The sequence below is a fragment of the Diospyros lotus genome, chromosome 7, assembly GCF_014633365.1.
Source record: "Diospyros lotus cultivar Yz01 chromosome 7, ASM1463336v1, whole genome shotgun sequence".
Classification (NCBI taxonomy): Eukaryota; Viridiplantae; Streptophyta; class Magnoliopsida; order Ericales; family Ebenaceae; genus Diospyros; species Diospyros lotus.
Genome location: NC_068344.1, coordinates 34,945,242 through 34,972,695, shown reverse-complemented (window position 1 = coordinate 34,972,695; position 27,454 = coordinate 34,945,242). Strand labels below are relative to the sequence as shown.

The following is a 27,454-nucleotide window of genomic DNA, read 5'->3' as shown; positions in this document are numbered from 1 at the left end:
AGAATTTTTCTTGAAGGTATGTTGTGGATTACCTCTTGATTTTGGGCAAAAATCTAGAGAAGAAAAATAGTCTTTTATTATTTGGTGATAGTATAATTGTTGGTTTGTGCTGTCAATTTTCCCTTCAAATTGGGGAGTTTTACGACGTTAGATAATTCTTGGTGTTATTGTGTTGCCTTTATTTATTCTAATATTTTATTACTTGTAGTGATTGTCTTGAATTCCTATTTTAATCACATGGTAAAGAGAAAATATATTTGTGTTAGTGTATTGAATATTTCTCGATAGTGGTATCAGAGTAAGGTAGAATTGTGTGGATTAAAATAGAAAATTCGATTGGTAGTGTTATGATTAGATTTACCAATCATAATTGGGTAACATGAAAGCTTGGAATAGAGGATATCCTTTATTATAAAGATTTGCATGATCCTATTGAGAGTAATAAGGTTAAACTAGAAGGTATGTCAGAAAATGATTGGTATAAACAGCACAAAAATACCATTGGACCTATAAGACTATGGGTGGATAACAACATGTTTCATCATAGGGCAGAGGAGATTGATGCACATCAATTGTGGTCGAAATTGGAGTCTATGTTTGAGAAGAAGACTACTTTAAGAAAGTCCTTTTTGATTAGAGACTTGGTCAACATGAAATACAGAGACGACATAGCATGATAGAGCATTTGAACAATTTCCTAAATATCATAAATCAGTTGGAGACTATTGGTATGACCCTTGAAGGTGAATTGCATGCTTTGTTGCTTTGAGTTCTTTGCCAAATGGTTGGGAAACCTTTGTTGTGACTATTAGTAACTCTGCTCCAGATGATGTGTTGACTATGAATTCTGTGACAATATGCAGAATGAAGAATCAAGAAGAAAGTCTTCAGGTGTACGCATAGGATCAGATCATACACATGCTTTTGTTGTAAAGGACAAAGGGAGAAATAAGAATAAAAGGCATAGAAGTCGCATCAAATCAAGAGGTTTATCAAAATCAAAAGACAAAAGGCCAGTTTGTTATCATTGTGAAAAGATAGGTCATATTAAAAAAATTGTCGGATTTGGTTAAGAGAGTAAAAAGAAGACATTAATCAGAAGAATGAGGATGGTAAGAACACTATAGCTATTGTAACTATCAGTGAAGATGTGCTCTCTTCTGTATAAGGTTAATGCATACACGTAGATGATTCTAGTACTGCATAGATTTTTTTATGGTGGTGCTTCCTTCCATGTTTGTTCAAATATAGATTTATTTGTTAATTACAGAGCAAATGATTTTGGTATCACAAAAATGGGAAATACCAGTTAATCTAAGATTGTTAAGATTAGTGACATTTATTTACAAATAGATCTTGGTTGCTCATTGGTGTTGAAGGATGTGAGGTATATTACTGATATGTGCCTCAATCTAATTTCAATTTTGGCTCTTGATAGACTGGGTCATTACAACAGTTTTAGTGATCTAAAATGGAAATTGTCAAAAGGGACTTTGATTATTGTTAGAGAAAAAGCTTGTTGCATGCTCTAGAAGACTTATGCAAAAGCTTGTAAAAGTGAGCTAAATGTAGTTGAAGATTCTTCTCCTGATCTATGGAACAAGAGGCTCAGTCACGTGAGTGAAAAAGGGTTGCAAGTTCTAGGTAAGAAGACAGATATTCCCTTATCCAATGGTATGTCTCTAAACCGATGTGATCATTGTTTATATGGTAAGCAACATAGGGTTTCTTTTAGTGGCTCTTTTAGAAGAAAATATGATATTTTAGAACTTGTGCATTATGATGTGTGTTGTAGCAGCCCTCTTCCAGATAATCTCGCTAGCATAGGACATCCGAAATAAGGTCATCACAAAAATGATATGAAACAATATAACTCAACATCACAACTTCTAACTTTTGATATCCTCAGTGGAAGCCATAATATAAGTTTACATCATCTTAGTACTATGGCCTATACAAAATGAATACAAGAGCACTAATGGATTTAACAAAATAAAAATCTCCTCACAACATGCCCTCAACAAAACTACTAACACGAACCTTTTTATTAGGAACGTCTCTATGCACTTCTAAACTTGAGCTCAAGCCCCACTAAATTCGCCCCCAATGATCTCCTTACCCTTACCTAGAATGACAGAGATTAAACAAGATGAGCCACAAGACTCAGCAAGTATATATATAATAATGGATCCAAGAATGAATGAATGAATAACAGAAATAAAGTACACCCGACTCCCCAAATACAATTTAAACCCATTATTCAATTCTCATTATTAATACCATTCCATCAGCAATGCTATGTTGCCCAGCAGTGGGCAACATAGCATTACTCACCATTCCATACTATCATCATTATGGATTTATGTAGCATTTCATTTCTCATAATCACTTAGATCCCCATACATCGCATAGGCCCACATGGCCTTCCATCTACATGGATCACCTCGGCTCTCAAAGCCATCCATTCACATGCATGTATGCATACATATATATAAAAAAATCAATTAGCCACTCATTGACTTGAGCATCGTCTACTAGGCTATATGGCCACTGATGAGAGGTTAATATTTCCTAAATCTTAATGAATTATATCCCCATTTTGGCTTTATAATTATACTTAAAATAAATAATTATTTACATTACATATTATTACGGGATGAAGTAAAGAAGTTGAATTCTACAATTAATTAGGAGGCATAAATCGAAGACGTTGGATTACCTATTATTGTTGCTCAAATTCATGGGCCAACTATGGAGTCTAAATAATGTTTCAAGTGCACTTGGCCCAACTATCAAATATAATCCAACATAAGAAAGGTCCAAGACCAACCAAAGGCCCAAGACCAATCAAAGGCCCAACAAAGCCCAATTTGTAGAAAACTTTTCTTTATTTTGTATTTTTTTATGAGTGATTTACCACCTAAAGTCTTTTGTATTCTTATGAGTAGTCCACCACTTAAAGTCTTTTATATTTTTTTGTTTTTTACCTAATTTTCTTCCATAAGTTAGGTAAATGTTTTGTGAGTGCCCATTAGATATAATTATGTTTAGTTGAATAATTGTGTGGTTTGTATTGCATCTTATGAACTATAAATAGCTCACTTGGGTGCATTTGTGAAAAGTTGTTATTACTTGAATCAAAGTTTAGCTTTGTTCTTAGAGAATTGCTCTTATTCTCTCTCTTGTTTTCTCTTGTAATCTTACTTCCTTTATTTCTTCTTTTAAATTCTTATGTCATTTATTGTTACTTTATTATCCACCGCCTAAATGGCCGGTTAATTTCTACCTTTAAATTTCTGCAATTTTAATTCTTGTCTTTTAATTATCCACCGCATAAATGGCCGGTTAGTTTATGCTATTTTAATTCTTGCCATTTAAATTCTTGTCAATTAACTTTTAAATGAAAATGAGTAACTAAATCTAATCTTGGGTTAAGGCAAGGACAGTGTCCAATGCCAATGATTCCTAAAGAAAGTTGCGCTTTAAATGAGTAATATTAATTTAAATTTCAGTATGAGTGTGTTTTAATTATTGAGAAATCACTAGGTTTGGATTGGAGCGTAAGCCTAACTTAGAGCTTTCATGCCATGTATGGGAGTTACTAGAACTGTAAACGCTATCATATCCAAACTCGGATGATTAATTTAGTTATTTTGTGTATTAATTGCAATTGAATTTATGGTGGTTGCTTAAATTAGAATCCCGCATATCATGTATAAGGATTGCTTAAACTAAAACTATCATCATCTCTAATTACATTTAATAACAAACCCTCATATCTGAAATTAAATTAATGTTGCTAATCTTTTCTGCTAAAATTTGGGAATCAACGGGTTGGTGCTGAAATTGTCTTAAATCAAGTGCTATCCAATTTTATATTCTCACGTCCAGTATTTATTTCAACCTCTGTCTTGCTTTACTTCCTAGTATCTGTTGTATAAAAAAATCAAAAAAAATCTTGTTGTCAATTCAAATGCATGTGCGTGTGTGTGACATTCTTTTTCTTTTGCCATAAATAAATCTCTCAGTGGACGACATGGACTAATCTAGAAAATATAAATTTAAATTTGGACTACAACTGCACTCGTACACTGACAAGTATAAACCTCTCACTAAAATAAAGAAAAAAAATATAAAAGTTTTAATGTGTTTTTATTGTGTTTTAATTGCAAGGTGAGAGTGCAGTCAAATTTTGGCGCCGTTACTGGGGAGATTGAGGCAAAAACAAAAAGAAAAAAAAAAAGAATAAGTATCTCCTGATAAATTCGGTAACTCTGTTTATTTTTGTTCTTTTTACTTTATTTTTGTTTGTATATGGTGTATGATACTGAGGTCAGGTAGAACTATAGAATACCAATCACTGATGTCTCAACACAACGAGAACATGCATCTTGCACACATTATGTCTGCACATGGTAGTGACCACGGTGATCCTGATCTCATTGATTAGGAAATGATCAGACTCCTTAGGGAGTATCTTTATCCTCCTAGACAAATAACTCCCTCGTGCATTATTCTTCCCATCAACCATCATAGGTTTAATTTCAAGTCTGGCACCATCCAACTGTTGCCAACTTTCCATGGCATGGATTCTAAAAACCCATACACTCATATGAAAGAGTTTGAGGAAGTGTGTAGCACCTGCATGGATTATACAGTGAATGAAGATGTCATAAGATTGAAACTCTTCCCATTTTCACTCAAGGATAAGGCTAAGATGTGGTTGAGCACTCTTCCACCTAGGTCTATAAAAACCTGGAGGGAAATGCAAACGACATTTTTGAAAAAATATTTCCCAGCCAATAGAACTGCCACCCTTCAAAGGAAAATCATGAATTTGATATTTTAGTCTTGGATAATAAAATAGTGGTTTTGATAATGACTATATGAAAATCAATCTCTAAATCTTTATGAGTAAATCTTTATGGATAAGTTTATTTTTAATCAATTTACATGAATGTGAAAAACAATCTTTAAATCTCCTTGAAGAAAAGTTATGAAAATTTATATAGGAGAAATGTTGAAGTGTGGTTGAGTGTGTTTAGATTCAAAATAAATATGTTTTTAATAATCTCAACTTGCTTTCAAAAGAATCGAAATGAGGATTTGTTAAGTTTTCATTTTTTCAAAATGGATAGTCGACTATGTGGTTCATTCTGTTGACTATGCCTGAAAATAGTCGACTATACTGTTAAGGATAGTTGACTATGCATAAGGATAGTCGACTATACTGGTTTGATCTGTCGACTATTTAAGGCATCTGTCGACTATCAGGTAAGGATAGTCGACTATGGTTTTTCATCTGTCGACTATTTTTGTTCATAAAATTCAAAATCCTCTTCATATTTTTACATCTATCGACTATATTTATGTGTCTGTCGACTATAGAAAATTTGTGTTATAAGATAGTTGACTATGCATTTTTGTCTGTCGACTATGTCTTGTTTTACTTGTAAAAATAGTCAACTATGTATTTTCTTCTGTCGACTATATCTTTTGCAGAAACTTATAACGGCTAGTTTTTTGCGCATTTAATGCTCGCCCAACCACCACAACGGTCGGATTTTTGGATCTATCTACCATCTACTATAAATATGGGTTGGGAGAACAGATTGAAGGCTGTTGGAAAACATTTAATATCTTCAACCACCAAGCTTTCATTTTTACATCGAGCGATCAATATCTTCTCTCGCTGTATTTACATTTCTGAGGCTTTGTATACATTGTTACATTCATTGTAAGCCTAAATTTATCAGTTGGAGAGAGCTTGTAACTAAGAGTTTGTACTCTTAGACTCTCATTTTCACAATTACTGTAATTGTCCTAGCGTAAGCTAGAGGGCCCATTATATTGGGAGGTTTGTAAGTTTTTCCTAGTCACGGACTAGATGACCTACTCGAGTTGAGTAGGGGGTTGATAGTGAATTTGATTGAAAATCCTTAGTGGGTAGCTAAGGTAGTGGACTAGGCTTGGAAAGCCAAACCACTATAAATATGTGTCTTCACTGTTCTTCATCTTTTCTCTTTTACGTTTGCATCTTTACTCTATTGACTTTGTTTATTCATTGATAAGATTTTATTTTTATACTTCACCATATGAAAGTATCTTTGCATCTTAAAAGAATTTTTTTTTTTAATTTAACCAATTCACCCCCCTCTTGGTGTGTGCCATAGAACCTAATGTTCTAACAGAATTTTGTGTGCAAACCCAATGAGAACTTTGCTCAAACTTGGGAGAGGTTTAAGGACCTTCTCCATGCTTACCCACACCATGCTTTTGAACAATGGAGAGTGGTTAGTTTCTTTCATGATGCTCTCAGTCCTCAATTGAAAATGCTAGTGTCCACCATGTGTAATGGTGAGTTTTATGATAAGACTCCAGATGAAGCATTCCAGTTCTTTAATACCCTAGCAGAAAACACTAGAAACTGGGAGGTTGGACCACTATCTTCTAATGACTCAAGAGAAAATCCACAGTCCAGAGGTAGGTACCAACTGAGTGAGAGTGATGATCTGCATGGTAGGATAGATGCCTTGACAAGAAAGATTGAAAGTTTGGAAACCAAAAGAACACGGTCTGTTAATCAAGTGGAAGTAAAATGTGCAGTTTGTGACACAACAGATCACAAGACTGAGGAATGTCCTACATTACCTGCTTTCAAAGAGGTATTGTATGGACAAACAAATAATGCACACCCACACAATTTTGGGGGTAGGCACAACCAAAATCAAGGGGGAAACTATTACGGGTAAAACCAAAATTACAACTCATATTATCCCAACAATAGAAACCACCCAAATTTTTCTTGGAGAAATGATTCTGCAAATCATTCTCAGCCACTCTTTCCTGCACAACAATCTTTCCAACCAAATCAAGGTTTCTAATCCAACACCTACCAGCCACTTCTTAGGAGACCTTTAGAGGACACTCTGTATCAATTCATCCAAAGCTAAACAGGAATCAATAATCAAGTTGACAAAACTCAGGAGCAAACAAACAGAGCCATAGAAGATATTAGGAACCAGTTGACCAAGTTAACACAAGCATTGAGTGTGAGAGAACCCGAAAGGTTTCCATCCCAATCTAATCCTAATCCAATTAGGCAAACCAACCAAGTAGAAACTTCAAATAGTGAAACCAACACTCAAAAACAAGTGCAAGCAGTGACTGCCCTAAGAAGTGGAAAAATAATTGAAAAACCAACTGATCCTAGGATAAACCAACCTGCTGCTGAAGAGGAAGAACAAAAAGATCATGAATCCACCGTGGAGAAAAATGAGAAAAATAAAAAAAAATAAGAAAAATGGAAAACAAAAAGAAGATGGCAAAGAAATTCAATACAGGCCCAAACCACCTTTCCCACAAATGTTGAATCATTTGAAAAAAAGAGTAACAAAATGCAGATATATATGAAGTGTTTAAGCAAGTGAGGATCAACATCCTGCTATTGGATGCAATCAAACAAACACCTTCATGTGTAAAATTTTTAAAAGATCAGTGCACTGTCAAAAGAAAAACAAATTTGCATGAAAAGACATTCCTGACCGAATAAGTCAACGCCATTCTCCAATTGAAAACTCCTCCCAAATACAAAGATCCAGGCTGTCCAACCATTTCATGCATCATAGGAAGTCAAAAGGTTGATCAGGCACTCTTGGATTTAGGAGCTAATGTCAATTTATTGCCATACAGTGTGTATCAACAGTTGGGATTAGGTGAGCTCAAACCCACTAGAGTGACCCTTCAGTTGGCTAATCGATCAGTCAAAGTTCCATGAGGAATTGTGGAGGATATTCTAGTACAAATCGATAAGTTCTACTTTCCAGTGGACTTCATCGTTTTGGACACCCAGCCACATCAGGGGCCTCAGCCTCCTGTGCCAGTCATCTTAGGTCGACCATTCCTTACCACATCAAATGACATCATCAACTGTAGGAATGGAATCTTGAAATTGTCATTTGGAAATATGACTTTGGAAACAAACATCTTTAGGGTTTCCAAACAACCGGATTTGGAGAATGAGACTAAAGAAACTAATCTGATACAGACATTAAGTGAGAAGTATATTAACTGTGAATTTGTTCAGGAAAATTTTGAGTTGAAAGAATTTTTGGAGCAGAAAAATTGCTCTCGAGAGAAAACTGAATATGTCTTAAGCTGCTCACCTGCACCTGAAAGGAAACCATTGCCAAACAATCTTAAGTATGCATTCTTAGGTGAAGGACAATATTTGCCGGTGGTGATCTCATCAAGTCTGAATCCTCAACAGGAGGAACAATTGTTGAATCTGTTAAAGGTACATAAAAAAGTTCTAAGTTGGACTATAGAAGACCTGCATGGCATTAGTCTCTTAATTTGTACCCACAGAATTTTCTTGGAAGAAGATGCAAAGCCGGTGAGAGAGATACAGAGAAGGTTAAACCTAAACATGAAGGAAGTGGTTAGGAGGGAGGTGTTGAAGCTCTTAGATGCTGACATCATCTACCCTATATCTGATTCCAAATGGGTTAGTCCAACTCAAGTTATACCTAAGAAGTCAGGAGTCACTATGATAGCAAACGAGAACAATGAGCTCATTCTTACACGCATCCAGACTGGATGGCGAATGTGCATAGATTACAGGAAGCTCAACTCTGTGACTAGAAATGATCATTTTCCTCTCCCATTTTTGGATCAGGTGTTAGAGAGAATAGCGGGACATGCCTTCCACTGCTTCTTAGATGGGTATTTTGGATATAATCAAATTGAAATTGCCTTAGAGGATCAGGAGAAAACCACGTTCACATGTCCATTCGAGACATTTGCTTACAGACCAATGCCATTTGGTCTGTGCAATGCCCCTGCAACCTTTCAAAGATGCATGATGAGTATTTTTAGTGAATTATTTGAGAATGTGGTAGAAGTCTTTATGGATGACTTCTTAGTGTATAAAGACAGTTTTGAGAGTTGTCTAGAAAATTTGGAGAAAATTCTAGTCCGATGCAAAGAAACGAATTTAGTGCTAAATTGGGAAAAGTGTCATTTTATGGTTACTCAAGGAAGTGTTTTGGGACATATTGTTTCTTCCAGGGGTATTGAGGTTGATCAGTCTAAGGTTGAGTCAATTCAAAAATTACCTGCCCCAAGGAACATGAAAGAGGTTAAGTCTTTTCTTGGCCATGCTGGTTTTTATAAGCGATTTATCGCTTCATTCAGTGGCATAGCTAGACCTTTATGCCGCCTCTTAGCCCTTTACATACCTTTTGAGTGGAATTGTGAGTGTCAAGTTTCTTTTGAGAAGTTGAAGAAATCACTCATTTCTGCACCTATCATTCAATCCCCTGATTGGTCCCTCCCATTTGAACTTATATGCGATGCTAGTGATTACGCGGTAGGAGCTATGTTAGTACAAAGGAAAGATAAGAAACCTCATGTGATATACTATGCTAGCAAAACTCTTAATGAGGCACAAAAGAATTACACCACTACAGAGAAAGAGTTACTAAAAGTTGTCTTTGCCATGGATAAGTTCCGATCTTACCTCGTATGGTCACTAGTGATCATTTTTACTAATCACGTTGCTCTGAAGTATCTGTTCAAAAAACAAGATGCAAAACCTCGTCTCCTCCGATGGATCTTACTCCTACAAGAGTTCAATATTGAAATTAGAGACAAGAAGGGAGTAGAGAATGTGGTGGCTGATCATTTGTCAAGAATTCCAGGTCAAGATCTCACACAATTTGATGAACCAATCCATGACAATTTCTCTGATGAGCAATTGTTTGAAGTGAATGCTATTCATGCATCATTTGTTGTCCCTTGGTATGCCGACATTGCGAACTACCTAGCAACTGGTCTTATCCCAGACCATTGAAGTAAGCTAGATAGGCATAAATTCTTTAGAAAAGTCAGAACCTTCTTTTGGGATGAGCCCTACCTCTTCAAGTATTGTCCTGACCAAATCATCCATAGATGCATACCCGATCATAAGCAACAAAGTGTTATTAATTTATGTTATACTCTTGCATGTGGAGGCCATTTTTCTGTTAAGAAAACAGTTGCAAAAAATTTTCAGAGTGGATTTTATTAGCCGACATTGTTCAAGAATGTGTACAAGTTCTGTTCAAGTTGCGATCGATGTCAAAGGTTAGGAAGTTTGTCGAGGAGAAACATAATGTCATTACATTCGATTTAAGTGTTAGAAGTTTTTTACTGTTGGGGTATGGATTTTATGGGCCCATTTGTTAATTCATTTGGTCATGAATACATCTTACTTGCTGTTAACTATGTGTCCAAATGGGTCGAAGCAATCCCGGCTAGAACAAATGACCATAGGACTGTTGTAAAATTTTTGAAAGAAAATATATTCAGTCGATTTGGGATGCCACGAGCAATCATCAGTGACGGGGGTTCCCATTTTTGTAACAAAGTTGTGGCAGGATTAATGAAAAAATAAGGTGTACTGCACAAGGTTGCAACACCATACCATCCCCAAACCAATGGTCAAGCCGAGTTAGCCAATAGCGAGATTAAGCGCATATTGGAAAAGACTATTAATGCTAATTGTAAGGATTGATCCTTAAGACTAGTAGACGCTCTTTGGGCGTACAGGACAGCTTACAAAACAATTTTAGGAATGTCTCCCTATAGGCTAGTATACGGTAAATCTTGTCATCTGTCAGTAAAAATTAAGCATAAAGCATATTGTGCAATTCAAAAGATCAACAAGAGTCTAACTGAAGCAGGCCTCCCTAGGAAGCTCCAATTGAATGAGCTCGAGGAAATTCGGAACGAGGCATTTGAAAATGCACGATTGGCCAAGGTTTGCATGAAAGAGTTGCATGATCGGCACATCATTCGAAAAAGCTTTAAGGTAGGGCAACAGGTACTCTTGTACGATTCTCGATTGCATCTCTTCCCAAGAAAATTAAAGTCTCGATGGGTCAAGCCCTTTGTAATCAAGTCCATCTAAGAATATGGGGCCTTTGAGATAGAAAATCTGGAGTCAAGACAACTTCTTACAGTCAATGGTCATAGATTGAAATCATACCAGGGTAATGTTGAGAAGAATTAAGGAGTTGTAGATTTGGATGATCCATCATCATCTAATGAGTAAATGAAGTTTTATGTCGTCTGGGAATCAGACGTTAAAAGACCACATTTCCATTTAGATTAAATGGATGTCTCTAGATTTGAGATAGTAAAAAAAAAAAAAAAGTATATAAAAATATGTATATAAATTGTTTATTTTCTACATTACTTAAATAGTATTTTTCTGTTAGCAGTCTAAATAAAATTATTGCATACGAGTTCATGCATTGAAGATCGCCAGGTATACCTATCTTCTATCATTTTATTGCCAATTGAGGACAATGCGCAATTCAAGTTGAGGGGTAAGGTATACTTAAGAATTGATTTCTTGGTGTTTGAAATTGATCCATTGTGCAAATAATTTTGTTTGACTTGATAATATTGTCTTGTGCGGTATATATGATTTTATTCGGCCCCAAAAAAAAAATTTGAATTGAGAGAGATAGAATTGACGCTAGTGGTAGCCATTTTTCTCGGGTAGTGCAATCACACTATCCTATAAAGGAAGAGGCACACTGCCAAATGTTGAAAAATGAGGCACCAAGCGTTGAAAAAAGAGACGCCAAGCCTGACCCTACAATTATGGCATGCCTCGAGCCGAGTGTAGAATAGTGATGCCCATTTTTCTATAAGAGACTCCATATCTGTATGAAGTAAGCCACACTTCTGCAAGCAAGCTCAGTCTCATCTCCTTCGTGTTGTTCTCCGATCAGGTACTCTCGTTCATTTTGCAAGATTCATAATTTTTAGTTTTATTTTATTATAGTTGTATTTTAATAAAAAAAAAATGGATCTTCAACTCTCAAAAATTCGCAATTACTATCCATCTCTCCCAATGAATGATTTGAAAAAAAATTATGCCGTTAGGTGTGAAAGACTTAGAATGTTGATGTATAATAACATCCCTGAAGATATTCGCTGGTTGATTAAAGCAAAAGTTCGATTACTAGGCGAAACTTTACCTAGTTTTAAGCATTTTTCAAGTTTGAGAAAGAGTAGTTTTGCGATGAAACGAAGAGCAAAAAGAGTGAATGGTTGTCACAAATGTGCTCGTTGGACATGTAACACACAATGCAAATCTGTGGGGTTTACGTCCATAAATCGAGAAGGCAAAATTAGTTTCATAAAGGATGGGCTGAGTAAGGAGTCTTTGGATGATATCCGATTGACTCTTGAGACGCATCCGTGTGGAATAGTGCAAAGAGAACTTCTTGCTTTATGGACCCAGTTCATAAGTGACCACCAATGCTATAGTCTTGGGAATCTGACTAAAAACGACCATGTTTGCCAATCTTTAAGAAAATTGGATGGGAAGCTTATCCCCACTTCATAGAAGGTGTTTAAGTCGTTTCTGGACGTAAAATCAGAGGAAGATGTGAGCCACAATCACAACTATTTGTACATATGCATAATTTTTGTTTGTGTTTATTTCTTGTTGAATTTTTGTATACCTACTTTTGATCACCAAATCTCTTTTCAGGGCATGCATAAAGAACAAATATAAATGGAAGGTTAGTTAGTTCGTCGAATCAACACCATATGTGTACTATGTGGCTCTCAACTCGGGAGGGATAGTTGTTACACACTTACAGCAAGCGAACTTGGCCTAAAATTGGGAGAAAAAAAAATTAATTTGGTATATGGAGGGAGAAGTCGTGGATTGAATGGTTGTATTTCGCAAGCTACACATCTTGAAAAATCATATGTGGTAGGTGTAATGCCAATCCCTTTTGCTGAACCACATATTTCTGGGATTACACGCGGTCAACTTATAGAAACGACTTCTATGTCTGAGTGCATGGCTTATAAGATTTATCAGTCACATGCCTTCATTACTTTGCTAGGAGGTTTTAGAACACTTGAAGAAATCTTTTGTATAATCTCCTGGACCAAGAGTAATCTCCATACCAAACCTATTGGACTTTTAAATGTTAACCATTTTTTCGATGGGTTGCTCTCTTTTCTTGATTAGGCTGTGGATCAAAAGTTCATTTCTCTTTCAGCAAGAAAGATTCTCATTTCTGCATACACCATTAATGAGCTGCTAGAGAAATTACACGCTTATGTTCTACAGTACGATCCTTATGAGCCTCGGATATATTGCTCTAAGATAATCAGAAACAAGCGCCAAAGGAGTCCGATTAATTTAGATTTATCCCTGTAGACAAATCTATGATGAGATGGTTGAGTAAGGAGTACTTTTTGTACTCTTGAGACGCATCTCCTATGACTTGCATGAAATTTTTATTTTATCATGTGTTCTCTAAAAAAAAAAGAAAATTGTGGAATGTTGTTAAGCAAGTCTATGATAAAATGGCTTAGTAAGGAGTATTTTTTGTACTCTTGAGATGCATTTTGTTTATCTTATGACTTACATAATTTTTTTTATGTGAAAATATAAATATATGTTATGCTCATTTGTTTATTTGAGTTCTAACAGTTCACAGTAAATCTATGAACTTGTGGAGTTACAGGTATTCCTAACAACCTTATTTTATTACTGCAATTCAAGTTGAGGGGTGTAAGGTCTAATTATGAATTATTTTGTTCATGTTTAGCTGTGAGTTTGCTATTATTTGCTTGTAGTCTTGTGTGAATTGATTATCTTTATCTGCTCTTATTAAAAAACAAAAAAATTGTGTTTTAAATAACACTATTCCTAAAGCTTTGGAGTTATGCACTGATAGCTGGTTAAGTCTGCAATACGAAACATGAATGCATTGATTTCTTATTTGAAAACGTATATGCATTGGAACAAGTAATTTGCATTCATCGGGTATTCAAAATTTAAAAAAAAATTGGTTATCGGTCATAAAGTCAAAGGTGATAGTAATTAGCTGATTAGTACACTGTATGATCCCTCAACAGAAGTAGAGACTATTACCCAAGTAAGTGTTTAAGCCTAATAACCATTAATTCTGAATAAAATAACACTTACTCTAAATATGCTTTATTGTTTATCTCATCTTTTCAATGGCTTCAAAACATCAATTCGCCTTGAATGTCTAGTATGATAACGGATGAATTTAACTGGTTTCAAATTCTAAATTAGATGACTGAGTAACATTATTTTGTAGAAGCATGATAGGGGGATTAATTTCTTTTATTTTGGGCCTATTAACCTTTTTCTTTCTTTATATTAACCTCCCTTGCTAGCCCATGTGAGTCATTTGTAGTACAATTTCTTTCGTTACCCTCATTTAACCCATAACCATATGAATTTTGTCCAACCTGGTGTGATTTTGGGAATTAGTCTGTCTAGCTATTTTCTTGTTAAAAAAAAAAGAGAGAGAAAAAAATAAGAAAAAAAAATGAAAAAAAAAATTCTCTTAGCTATTCAGCATAATTGTTTCAACACAAATGTTGAAAAAAAAAATCCCAGCACACCATTTGCATACTCTATCCTTTTCTTTGATAACCTATATTAACCTCATAACCCCATTATAACTCAGTCTGATCCCTTTTAATGCTATAAATCATGTGATCTCAGAATTCGAGTTCGGAGTAGGGAATTATGTTTAAATTAAGAAGTTATTTATCTAGGGCATTATTCCAGTCATGAAGTTATGTCAATTTTTTTGTTCTTTCATGAAAATACGTTTCTTGTATTTGGGATGACACCGAGTTTTGAATTCGTTCTACATTTACTCTTATAACGGTGCACCTCCTTATGTGTACACCTGAGGAATCGTTTTATTGGAGGGAAAATTCACAGTAAGGATTAAAGTCAAAACTTCGAGGGAGTAAGTCCGTGTATTGGTCATCCTGATTGATATTCCTAAGATTGTATGTCCTTTAACCAAAAATCTAATTTTGAATGTTCAACTTATTTTGAATGTTCTACTCTACGCATTTTGGTTTCGAATTTGAAATTTCTATATTTATGCAAGTATTGCGATTAGATCATGGCTGGTGTACAATCTGATTGCTAAGGGACTAGCAATATTCAAGTTGGGGGGTGTGATGAGAGGTCAATATTTCCTAAATCTTAATGAATCATATCCCCATTTTGGCTTTATAATTATACTTAAAATAAATAATTATTTGCATTACATATTATTACAGGATAAAGCAAGGAAGTTGACTTCTACAATTAATTAGGGGGCATAAATCGAAGACGTTGGATTACCCATTATTGTTGCTCAAATCCATGGGCCAACTATGGAGTCTAGAGGATATTTCAAGTGCACTTGGCCTAACTATCAAATAGAATCCAACATAAGAAAGGCCAAAGACCAATCAAAGGCCCAACAAAGCCCAATTTATAGAAGACTTTTCTTTATTTTGTATTTTTTTTTATGAGTGATTTACCACCTAAAATCTTTTGTATTCTTATGAGTAGTCCATCACCTAAAGTCTTTTATATTTTTTTGTCTTTTACCTAATTTTCTTCCACAAGTTAGGTGAATGTTTTGTGAGTGCCCATTAGATATAATTATGTTTAGTTGAATAATTGTATGGTTTGTATTGCATCTTATGAACTATAAATAGCTCACTTGGGTGCATTTGTGAGAAGTTGTTATTATTTGAATCAAAGTTTAGTTTTGTTCTTAGAGTTTCTCTTAGAGAATTGCTCTTATTCTCTCTCTTGTTTTCTCTTGTAATCTTACTTCCTTTCTTTCTTCTTTTAAATTATTATGTCATTTATTGTTACTTTATTATCTACCGCCTAAATGGCCAGTTAATTTCTACCTTTAAATTTCTGTAATTTTAATTATTGTCTTTTAATTATCCACCGCCTAAATAGCCGGTTAGTTTATGCTATTTTAATTCTTGTTATTTAAATTATGTTATTTAAATTATGCCATTTAAATTCTTGTCAATTAACTTTTAAATGAAAATGAGTAGCTAAATCTAATCTTGGGTTAAGGCAAGGACAATATCCAACGCCAATGATTCCCAAAGAAAGTTGTGCTTTAAATGAGTAATATTAATTTAAATTTCAGTGTGAATGTGTTTTAATTATTGAGAAATCACTAGGTTTGGATTGGAGCGTAAGCCTAATTTAGAACTTTCATGCCATGTATGAGAGTTACTAGAACTGGAAATGCTATCATACCCAAATTCGGATGATTAATTTAGTTATTTTGTGTATTAATTGCAATTGAATTTATGGTGGTTGCTTAAATTAGAATCCCGCATATCATGTATGGGGATTGCTTAACTAGAACTATCATTATCTCTAATTTCATTTAATAGCAAACCCTCATATCTGAAATTAAATTAATGTCGCTAATCTTTTCTGCTAAAATTTGGGAATCAACGGGTTGGTGCTGAAATTATCTTAACTCAAGTGCTATCCAATTTTATATTCTCACGTCCAGTATTTATTTCAACATATGTCTTGCTTTACTTCCTAGTATCTGTTGTCTAAAAAAGTCATAAAAAAATCTTGTTGCCATTTCAAATGCGTGTGCGTGTGTGTGACATTCTTTTTCTTTTGCCATAAATAAATCTCTTAGTGGACGACCTAGACTAATCTAGAAAATATAAATTTAAATTTGAACTACAACTGCACTCGTACACTGACGAATATAAACCTCTCACCAAAATAAAGAAAAAAATATAAAAGTTTTAATGTATTTTTATTGTGTTTTAATTGCAGGGTGAAAGTGCAGTCAGCCACCTCACCCACGTCAGGTGTTCCATAGGATATCCTTTTCTTTTCTCATCCACTGAACATAAATGCCACACCAAAATAATAATAATAAGGGCACAAATAATAATGCCATGAAATTCTCACGAGGTCTCACATAAATATGACATGCATACTCCATTAAAGAATGTACACATCATGAACGTCATGCCTATTTAAATATTTTAATAACATATTCATTCATGAGCTCAAGGTATAATCATTACTATGATTTCATGTCATTCATTGAGATTCAATTCCATAACGATTCCCATAATCAATATACCACCCATACTCTTTTTCCAATAAATGTTATATATCCTCTAAGACTTGGCCATCACTCATGAATTCACATAGAAATAACTTTAATCATGGCCATTAATCTTTTATTCAATGGTTAAACATCCTATCTTAATAATTAGGACTTGTGTTTGACAAGGTATTAATAAGGTCAAATATTATCTAAATTGTGCCCAAAATACGCCAAATCAAACCTTTTCAAGTTAGGATCACAAAAAAAAAAAAAAAACAAATCTTAATTATGATCAAAAGAGTGCAACATGCGTAGTGCTGAAAGAAAGGGCATAGTCGACTAATGGAATAAATAGTCAACTAAAGCTTAGTCGATTGAGCAGATTGATTAGTCGACTCGGTCAAGGATTGGCCAAAAATCTGAGAAAACAGCCCTCTGTTGAGTCGACTTAACCCAAAGATTAGTCGACTCAATGCACACAGAAAGCACAAAATGGACCCAAAACAACCACCACTAGCTTCCTAGCTGTAAAGATCTAAATAAATAAATTAATTAATTAAAAATAACTATAAAAATAAATAAATCAAAAAATAATTAAAAAAAACTAAAACTATAAAAGGAGGAGGGGGCGCTCGGGCAGCCCCCAGATTGGATTTTCTCTCTCTCTCTCTCTCGAATTTTTGTCGATTTCTCGCTATCCGGTCAGTTGATCTTGCGTCCAATTTCACTTCCACCGTTTAAGTGCCCCCAATCTACAAAGAGGTAAGTGTTTTGGTTTAATCCTCGATGGTTTTTCTATTGTTTCACGAGATGTATACATATCGGCGTGATTGGGTTTTTGGTTGGATGTTTAAACTCAGATCTACGGAGATCTGACCGTTGGATTTGGTTGCTTTTGGGGTATGTTGGTCAGAATAGTCGAGGGTGTCGGATAATGGTCTCAGATCGCCAGAAATCTTTGGCCATCGTGGCCAGCGGCAACTGGCAGCTAGTCTCTATTTTTTGGCTGAAAATTAAACCCTAGATCTACGAAAATCTAACCGTCCGATCTTTGTTATTTTTGGGTATGTTGGTCCCCTTGGTGTAGTGCACCTCGTGGTAGCCTTCGATCGTCGAAAAAGTGTGGTTGGCGAATAGTGAACAGCGATGGCCAGAATGCATCCCTATGTTAATCGAAAATTAATTTTTAGATCTGCTAAGATCTCACCGTCTGGTGGCTCTCATTTTGAGATATGTCGATGTTTGTGGCGAGGGCTTCAAATCGGTATGCTGGTCGGCCATATCATGTCGACCGGCGACAGTCACGGGCGACGGTCACCGGTGACAGCAGAATGTCGGGAAGAAGGAAAAAAAAAGAGGGCTTTTGGGGTTTGGGCAGATCGAGTAAGGTGTTGACCTAGAATGGCAGGGTCAAATTGGGTTACAAGATGGCCCAATGTGTTGGGTATGGTTTAACCTAGTTGTGGCAACCCTTGGGCTGGCCCACTCGACTTGTTTTCCCTGCTTGTCGCTTATCCGTGAACCTAAGATAACTTGGTTAGGTTGGTCCTACTCAGGATATCAACGTCAGTCTAATTTGGGTTCTCTTTAGATCTCTTGGAATTGGCGATATGACTAGTAAGTCACTTTGTTAATCGGAGTTCTAAGGACAAAACCCTATTAGATGATTCAAGACCAAGCAAGACTGACTCCGAGTGTGTTCTAGACTAGCCTATGATGATGACTTAGATTTACCCCGAATCCTGATTTCTGATGGATTTATTTTATTTTGAGGCTAACACATTGCAAATCTCTTTTTCTTAAGCCATCTATTAAATCACTAATTAAATTAAATATTACGCTTTTAAAAGTTTACCAATTAAGTTATAAATATAAATATATATGTATTTTGAAAAAGAAAAAAATTAAATATTATCTATATTAAAAGAAATCTAGTTTATGGGTGAATATAGAAATATATATATATATATTATTCTTATTACAGCCTATAAGTGAGTGTGCAGTTCCACTATATACTTACACGTAGCATGTAAGGTGGGGCATAATGACGTAGTTGATGGCTAAGCTCGACGAATTCAATGGCGCCAAATTCAAATATTATGCAGACCAATGTATAAAATAACGGATTCAAGGTGTTAGGCAATGATTAAGATTTTCGATAATTTTCATTACGTCATTATTTTTATTACCCAAAAGTGACCACCCTATTCTATTTATTGTAGAATTGGATTCCCAGGATTTCGTTTGATCTTCTCCCCAGATTCGGACTTGAGTTATTCCTTCCCAGGCGAGTAGATATGATATGTTATGATTACCTTATTTTGTGCACGAATATACTGTTCCATGCATAACTTGTATATGATTTTTATATGTGGATCATGGAAAAACACTTTTAAATGTTTTTAAAATGCATGAAATATTTTCATCCTATTGGGAGGGACATAAGCAGAAAGATTATAAGTGATACCCTAACTAATTTCTTGTCTTTGAATATGTGAAATATTGAATGATATGGTGCATTTTGGTCACCACATGAAATGATAAATGGTTATGACTTATGCATTAAGTAGGGTATCATTTGCATTATTAGAGGACTAATTAGTAGATTCTCTGGTAACTCAAAGCAGGAAAAGATCATGGTACTATGAGGCTTGGCATGCCAAGGCCAAGAGAGACATGAATAGTATGTTTCAACACTGCTATCACGTGAGCTATTATAGTATTATAGTGTAATGATGATGTATGTGCCAATATATGTACTTGTGTGCAAGTTTGTATAAGCGCTAGGCCAGTTTCTACTAGTGTGTCCTTAGATTTGGTGAATGCATCGCATATAAAAAGTATAGGAGACTTAGGTGGTTAGGTGAGCAACTTATGAAGGTTATCTTTAGACACCTATTTTTCCTACACTATTTTTTTCTTTAAACCTCAAATTATGTAAACTTATGGTACATATACTCGTTGTTCATCTTACTATTATGTTATTGTATCCTTGATGTTCGTCCTATCATTTTTGTTGCATACTCTCCTAATGGGCATGGCATACCTTATACTCGCGAGTCCACAAGACTCACCCCTTGGTGTGGATGCACTGGGTTCATCCCACATTTGTTACCCAAAAGGCAACCACTGAAGGGTTCATAAGTGCAATGGGACTCCTGGCCATTGAAGGGCGAGAGCTAAAGAGTTGACCTGTAGTTGTGGGCCCCATGATGATGACACGATGTCTGTAATACCCCAAGAGCCTAGAGAAGAGTAGTATATATCGAGAATAAGTAAAGAATGAAACAACACCAGCTGAATACATTTTGGGCTGAATGTAGGAAAGGAACTCCCAAGTTAACCGTGCTTGAGCTAGGGAAATCCAAGGATGGGTGACCCCCTGGGAAGTTCGCGTAGGCCCATCAGGGTAAGTTGTCTCGGACCTTCCTATCGCTCGATGCGAGGTGTTACAAAAATATGTGTCACCATTTGCCGTCGGCTGTGGGAATTATCCCTAATGGTCCCTACAACCCCCGATAAAGGAAGGGCCGATAGAGCCCCACCACACCTACCGGGGAGGGATGGTGTGGATGCACCGAGTTCGTCCCACATCGGTTACCCAAAGTGCAACCACTGAGGGGCTCATAAGTGCAGTGGGGCTCCTGGCTGTTGAAGGGCAAGAGCTAAAGAGTTAACCCTCAGTTATGGGCCCCATGATGATGACACGATATGTGTAATAACTTAAGAGCCCAAAGAAGAGTAGTATATATCGAGAATAAGTAAGGAAAGAAACAACACCAGTTGGATACCTTTTAGACTGAATATAGGCAAGGAACTCTCAAGTTAAGCGTGCTTGGATTGGGGAAATCCAAGGATGGGTGACCCCCTTGGGAAGTTCACGTAGGCTCATCAGGGTAAGTTGTCCTGGTCCTTCCTATCCCTCAATGCGGAGTGTTACAAAAATATATGTCAACACCTTTTTTTTAAAAAAAATATTTTCAAGAAATTCTTCTTTTGAATACTAGACCAGCAAATCTTCTAGTATGATGTTAAACCTCTTTTGATTCCTGATTTGATATAGGATGCTCTGTGGAGACGCACACTTATTGTTGAGTCTATTCTTTTGTACTTTATTTTTGTGGTACACATTTGTGCCAAAAGCCTGCAATATGAGACTGTATATGTACTTATAACAGCAAGATCATGGATATTCATTTTTGTATCTGTTGTATATGAAATATCGAGATTTTTGTAGGAAGTTGATATAGTATTTTAATACATGTCTCTATATTTTGTCAGTAATATTAATGTTTTTACTAAATTAAGCTAGAGAAGAGGCTTACTAATCCACGGTGGGGCCGCTAAGCCTAAGGCTTAGTGCCGATCATGACTTATTAAAAATTGGGTTGTAACACAAACCCACCAATGTCATTCCTTGAAGTAAAAATGGGGTAAAAAAAAACCCCAATGAAACACCAACAAGACCCAACTTCATACCTACAAAACAACCGGACATTTTTCACGGAAATAATTTCAATATTTACAATTGAAGCTTTTTGAAATGAAATGGAGAAGAAATGAAGGAAATACTTGCAAAACCCATGAAAATAAAGTGCAAGAGAGTTTGCCTTAAGTGGTGCAACCCCAAAGAGATGAAAAATACCCCAAAATCTACAAATCTCCACTTGAAACTCAAACCAAGAGCAAAAAATGAAGAGAATAGAAGAAGGAAATGAAGAGAAAGAAGAAGAACTGAACAAGAGATAGAGCAAGAGAGAATGAGGAGAAAGAGGAATAAGGATTATAGATGAAGCAAAAGAGAATGGAGAGGGAGTGGGTTGCCATCCAACTCCAACCACCCCTTTCTTTTTTTTTTTCCAATTTGCCCTCTATCACAACCCATACACACAACACATCTCAAGCTCATTTTAGACATTTTGCCCATTTTCTTTTTTTCCCCAATTCTTTAATTGTCCCACATTATAATACACATGGGCCTAAGCCCAAATCAAGAGTCCACTCATATTAGGCCCAAGTCCATTTAACCCACAACTTTGGACTCTTCTACACATTTAAACTCCATTTATATGAGCTTGTTGAAGTTTGCCTCGAGTTTTGTCCTATAAGATAGCAGAACCGGAAAGGAACATGAAGGAGTAGTCTCGGCTGAAGAAATTAGGCAGCTAAGGGTTAAAGTGTAATTAGTACATTTTGTTGGGATTAATATGTAATTTCCCTAAGTTAGTTAGTTGCCTAAGTGTGTCCACCTCCTCTATAAATAAGAGGGCAAGGTGCCTGCTGAGAGAGAACTATTCTATAAGTGCTCTAGTCCTTTATATTATGAGTGCAAGGCATTGTTCAAGAAAGGAAAACTGTCTGCAAGTCTTGGGGTTTTTTCTTGGGGAAACAGTGTGGTGTTGTACTCAGGGTTTGTGGGCTATGAGGGCTGTGATGTACTGATCTTCTTTCTGAAAATAAAGACTGCTATGAGGGCTCTTTGAAGGCTGGATATAGGTTTCCTCAAAGGAAACCGAACCAGGATAAATTCGCGCCTACTTGTGGTTTGATTGTTTTTTGTTTTATTTTCATTCTATTTTTTTATTGCTTATGTTTTTGTTTTTCAATTCCTATAATTGCTGGGTGGATTTGAGAGTGTTGAGAGAGGCATATATCATCTAAGGGTCATTCCGCATAGTCCTAGAATAACAGAGCTTATAAATTTTAATTTCACTTACATTTATCATCCCATAAAATTATTATTTTCATTAATTGCCTATTATCAAATTGACCACCTAAAATAATGTCACTCCTTGTCTTTTTTTTTTTTTTTTTTTGTTGCGTTACTAGTTTACACTCCATTATTCATTACCTAACATTGAAAAAATATCAGTAGACTTAAGAAATTTGGGGTTTTCTCATTTAAATGACATCTCACTATACATTACCTAATATTGGAAAATAATCTGTGGACTTGAGAAGTTGGGGACCCTCCTCCTTCAAATAAAATAACAAAATAAACAAAGGATGAATTAAAAAAATTTCTTAAAATAGAATTAGTAATTTTTCATCTCAAAAATATTAAAATTTAAAAATAATAATTAATTATCAATTTTGGGGCCCCACCTTCTTGGGGGACCTAGGCATAGGCCTCAGTGGCATATGCCTTGAGCTGGACCTAGCTATGCAGTTTGACCAACTCATTTACAATTTTACCCTCCTACATTTTTAATATTTAAACCTCTTATCCCTCTTCTCCCATCTTCCCTTCAGCGCTTTCTCCATTACCGACATGCTAGATCTCCTCATCCATAAACAGTAGTCATCGTTGCCCATCACCGCAAGATGCTTAGCACTGTCGTAGCCCAACATCGTTGCTGGATCTCGACAAAGAAATGGTTGTTGCCTCCCAACGCCATCATCAGATCTCAACGAAGACACAGTCGTCATCCCCGCCTAGCACTGTCGCCGTCCCAGCCCAACATTGCAAGTCAAATCTCCTCGTCATCAAATCTAGATGAATCATATACATATACATAATTATATATATATATACACACATATGCTCCCTTAAGGGTAAATTTAATATACACTCATTAAACTTTAAATTGTTACTATTTACTCACTAAGCATTACTTAATGTCAACCATCCATTATTTGTTATAACTCTGTCAAATCTTGCAAGTGAAAAATACCCACGTGGCTAACGAAATCTAACGTGGTAAGGGTAAATTTAACATACACTCACTGAACTTTAAAAATGTAACTACTTACTCGCTGAACTTTAAATTGTTATTATTTACTTACTGAACTTTACTCAACATCAAACATCCATAACCTGTTATATTATCGTCTAATCTTTAAACATATTAAAAATTTCTTGTATGCATTTGATATCACTTGCTCTCAAACTATAAGCCAAAAACTAAACCAATTATTCAAATTAAAAAAGTTACTAATACAAAACAAAAGTAAAAAGAAATATATGCTTAGATTTTTTTACCTCCATTACAAACCAAAAACTACAATTTTTATAATCAGTTTTTAGCTCTTGATCTTATTATGAAATACATTTTTGTGAATTTCATTGTTTGAATAGAGGTAAAAAATCTAAGCAAACCTCTTTTTTGCTTCTGGTTTGCATCAATAGCTTTTTTTAATTTAAATCATTGGTTTAGTTTTTAACTTTTAGTTTGAGAAGCAAATGATCTCAAAGGCATACAAAAAGCTTTTAATATGTTTCAAGATCAGACAATGATATAACGAGTGTTTCAAGATCATACAGTAATGTAACGGGTGATAGATGGTTGACGTTAAGTAAAGTTTAGTGAGCAAGTAGTAATAATTCAAAGTTCAATAAATAAATAATTATATTTTTAAAATTTAGTGAGGATATGTTAAATTTACCCTTGTCACATCAAATTTCATTAGCCACGTGGGCATTTTTTGTTTGCAAGATCTGACGGAGTTATAACGAGTGATGAATGGTTAACGTTAAGCAAAATTCAGTGAATAAGTAATAACAATTTAAAGTTCAGTGAGTAAACAGTTATAGTTTTAAAATTCAATAAGTATATATTAAATTTACTCACTCACTTAATAAAGGAGGCTAGGACTAGAAGAGCCGTAAATAATTAAATTCTCATATATATATATATATACATATAAAAATAAGGAATTTTATATATTATCTCTAAAGATTTGTATAAATTAGATCTAAATTTATACATAAAGTATTGTATTAATATATTTTAATAATTATATATAATTTATTAACATGTAATTGTAAATATTTTAGCAATTGGACATCAATTTATAAATTATTTTATTAAAAATTAATATTTTTTAAAATTTTATTTGTATTATTCAATATTATGTCTATTTTAGTCTTTCTTTTTAAGTTCTAACAGTTTATCAATTTTTACAAATCAAATACATAATTTTTAACTATAACTTAAAACATATTTATCCAAATATTTTATCAGTTTAAACACTACCTAATTTAAAAAATTTAACCAACTTAAAAACTAAAAAGGTTAAAAGCTCTCTTAAGAAACGCATAGCCAAACTAAGCCTAATATGTCTATTCAACCTTGTTTTCTACTCTACTTCTCACATCTATTTTGAAATGAAATATTTATGTTTTAATTTATGCATTTAAAAAATTCAAGTAAATTCTACTCAAATTTCTTGTTTTCTACTCAAATTTGAGGTTCTCTTTGTGTGTGTTTCAACTAACCTCTTCCATTAGTTTAAAGTTTAACATTACCAACAAATTTGTTGAAATAATATTGTTTTTAATAAGTGTTAAATACTAAATTTAAGTGGTCTGAATCTCTGTGTGTGTTTCAAAAAGCCAGAGTTTGGAAGTCAAAAATTTCAAATTCAGGTATCAGTGCTCTTTTAACCTCTAAATAGGAGAATGATTTGTAGATAGAAACTTTGTTGGGATATTGATCGTCAGAATATGGAGAAAATGTTCAAATAGGACAGTTAAAAGCTTAAGCTAAGCTTGTGAATGTCTTGCATTTTGCAATGTCATTATTATTGGGAATGCCTCTTGCCTTTGCTCATCACATTCTGTATGCTAACTAACATCTCAACAGGGGCTAGATGTATAAATATGCTTCAAATTTGTCTTCTTATGATTGTGTACAATTTAGTATCCCCATTCTCTTAGTTTGTTACCATCTTTTGAACCTTATGATTTGTTTCTTTAAACCCTAGTTAAATTTTCTTCATATTTCCACCTTGGTCTGGTAGAGAGTTCAGTGTAGTAGTGAGGTGTGTTTAAAATATGAAAGTAGTTTATCTACATTAGACTTCAACTGTTTGAGTTTCCTCCCAATCAAACTTATCATTAGTGTCCCAAGCTACCTTAGTCATCCTCTTGCATTTATGATCTTGCCATAAACTTGTGCTAGGAGTTAGGGTTGTTTGAGGTTCATTGTCTCATTTGGTGAGTAGAAATATCTGTGAAGGAACAAATATCATAGATCATCTCTAGTTATTGTAATCAAATCTTCAAGTAGCATACCAATGAAACAGGACAAAAGTTATTGACCTCTTCCCGTGGCAATCATGATTGTATTAATCATCCTATCTAGAACCCCCTTTATTTCCTTAAAGCACTCAATGAGGATAGGGTCCTTGAGTCTTGGCATTCCCCCTTCCTCAACTACGAACTCCTCTAGAAACAGTAATCCAATTTTCAATACCTCAAGTTGAGGAAAGCTGTCAGCTTCATCAGAGTATACCATCTCCTTGCCATGGTATGAATTAAAAAGTCTAAAATAAGGATCTTAAGTTGAGGTAGTTTCTTCAGAATTGCCATTGGGTCTATTTTCAGTCCAGTGTCCCAAAGGCCAAGCTCGGTGAGGTATGGGGGAAGTTTATCATATCGTGGAAAATCCAGTATGGGCACAGCCGCACAAGTAGCTTACGAAGGTTTATATATTGAGATAGATCGAATGTTGGTCCAAATTTGGGAATCCATCCAAATACGAAAAGTTCAACGATAATAAAAGCAACACTTCTAGCCTCCCTAATGCAAAGCTCGTACCATGCATGTTTGGCTCAAAGCAAAGATCTTTTTGCATTGGTCTTCATCTTGACCCATATTCTTTAACACGCCTTGCCATGCATGTTTGGCTCTTTCTCTTGATAACAATAAGCCTGCTGTAACTACCATGGCAACTGGCACGCCACCACATCTTTTTTCCATTTTCTCACCAATATTTTCCAATTGTGAAAGATTGCTACCCTTGTCATTGTGTGGGGCAGCCATGACCATTTTAAAGAAGAGTTTTCTACTATTTTCTTGGTCTAAGGGTTGTTACTCATGTAGAAAATTTTGCCCATGGATTTATACACCTATGTATGTATTTGTCCCGAGAAGTGATGGTGATTCTACTGCCGTTCATGGAATTAACAAGGATGGCACTTTGTAAACAATTCCATTGGTTCAATCTGCCAAATATCATCAAGTAACTATCACATACCTTTTTTGGCTTAAAAATTGGAATAAATTACCCATGGAATTGCGGTTGCAGTCCTCCGTCAAGCCAATTTGTCTTGCTATATCGTTCAAGAGCTCATTTAGATTTGGCTGTTGAGAAACATAAATCCAAGAGGCCCCTTCCGGATGTTGCTTCCATGTGATGATAGCTTAGGGAAGTACGCGGCCATGATGTCCTCCACATCATAGGCAAGATCCCAAATACTCCTGGAATCGGGCAATCCACTGCTTCCTGATTCTGTCGCATCAACATCATCTAAGTAAGATTGAATAAACATAATCTTGTTTTCAATCCAAAGAATCTTTGAACTTTAAACAAGCGAGAGCCTTCTTAAACTATTAGATTATTACCAGCTATATCCGCAAGTTTTTGGGCAAGCCATGTCTGCTATGTTTGATTCTCCTGCAGCAACGACACTTCACAACCTAGAAATCACAAGAACCGCATTGAAGAGCCCTAGCAAGAAAGCTAAGAAGATTGGAACAGAGATGGATCCAG

The 27,454-nt window shown here is 35.1% G+C and overlaps 1 long non-coding RNA gene across 2 annotated transcripts; it reads right to left on the bottom strand.

Moving 5' to 3' along the window:
* Window positions 1-1,401: 1,401 nt before the first annotated feature.
* LOC127806217 (uncharacterized) lies at window positions 1,402-27,454 on the bottom strand. Of its 2 annotated transcripts, none has more exons than XR_008024374.1 (3): window positions 27,307-27,454; window positions 26,939-27,193; window positions 1,402-2,125 (listed from the first exon to the last, which is right to left on the bottom strand). It is a non-coding gene; the product is annotated as an uncharacterized LOC127806217 (long non-coding RNA). The 2 variants fall into 2 exon arrangements; XR_008024373.1 differs by lacking the exon at window positions 1,402-2,125 and adding an exon at window positions 22,990-23,450.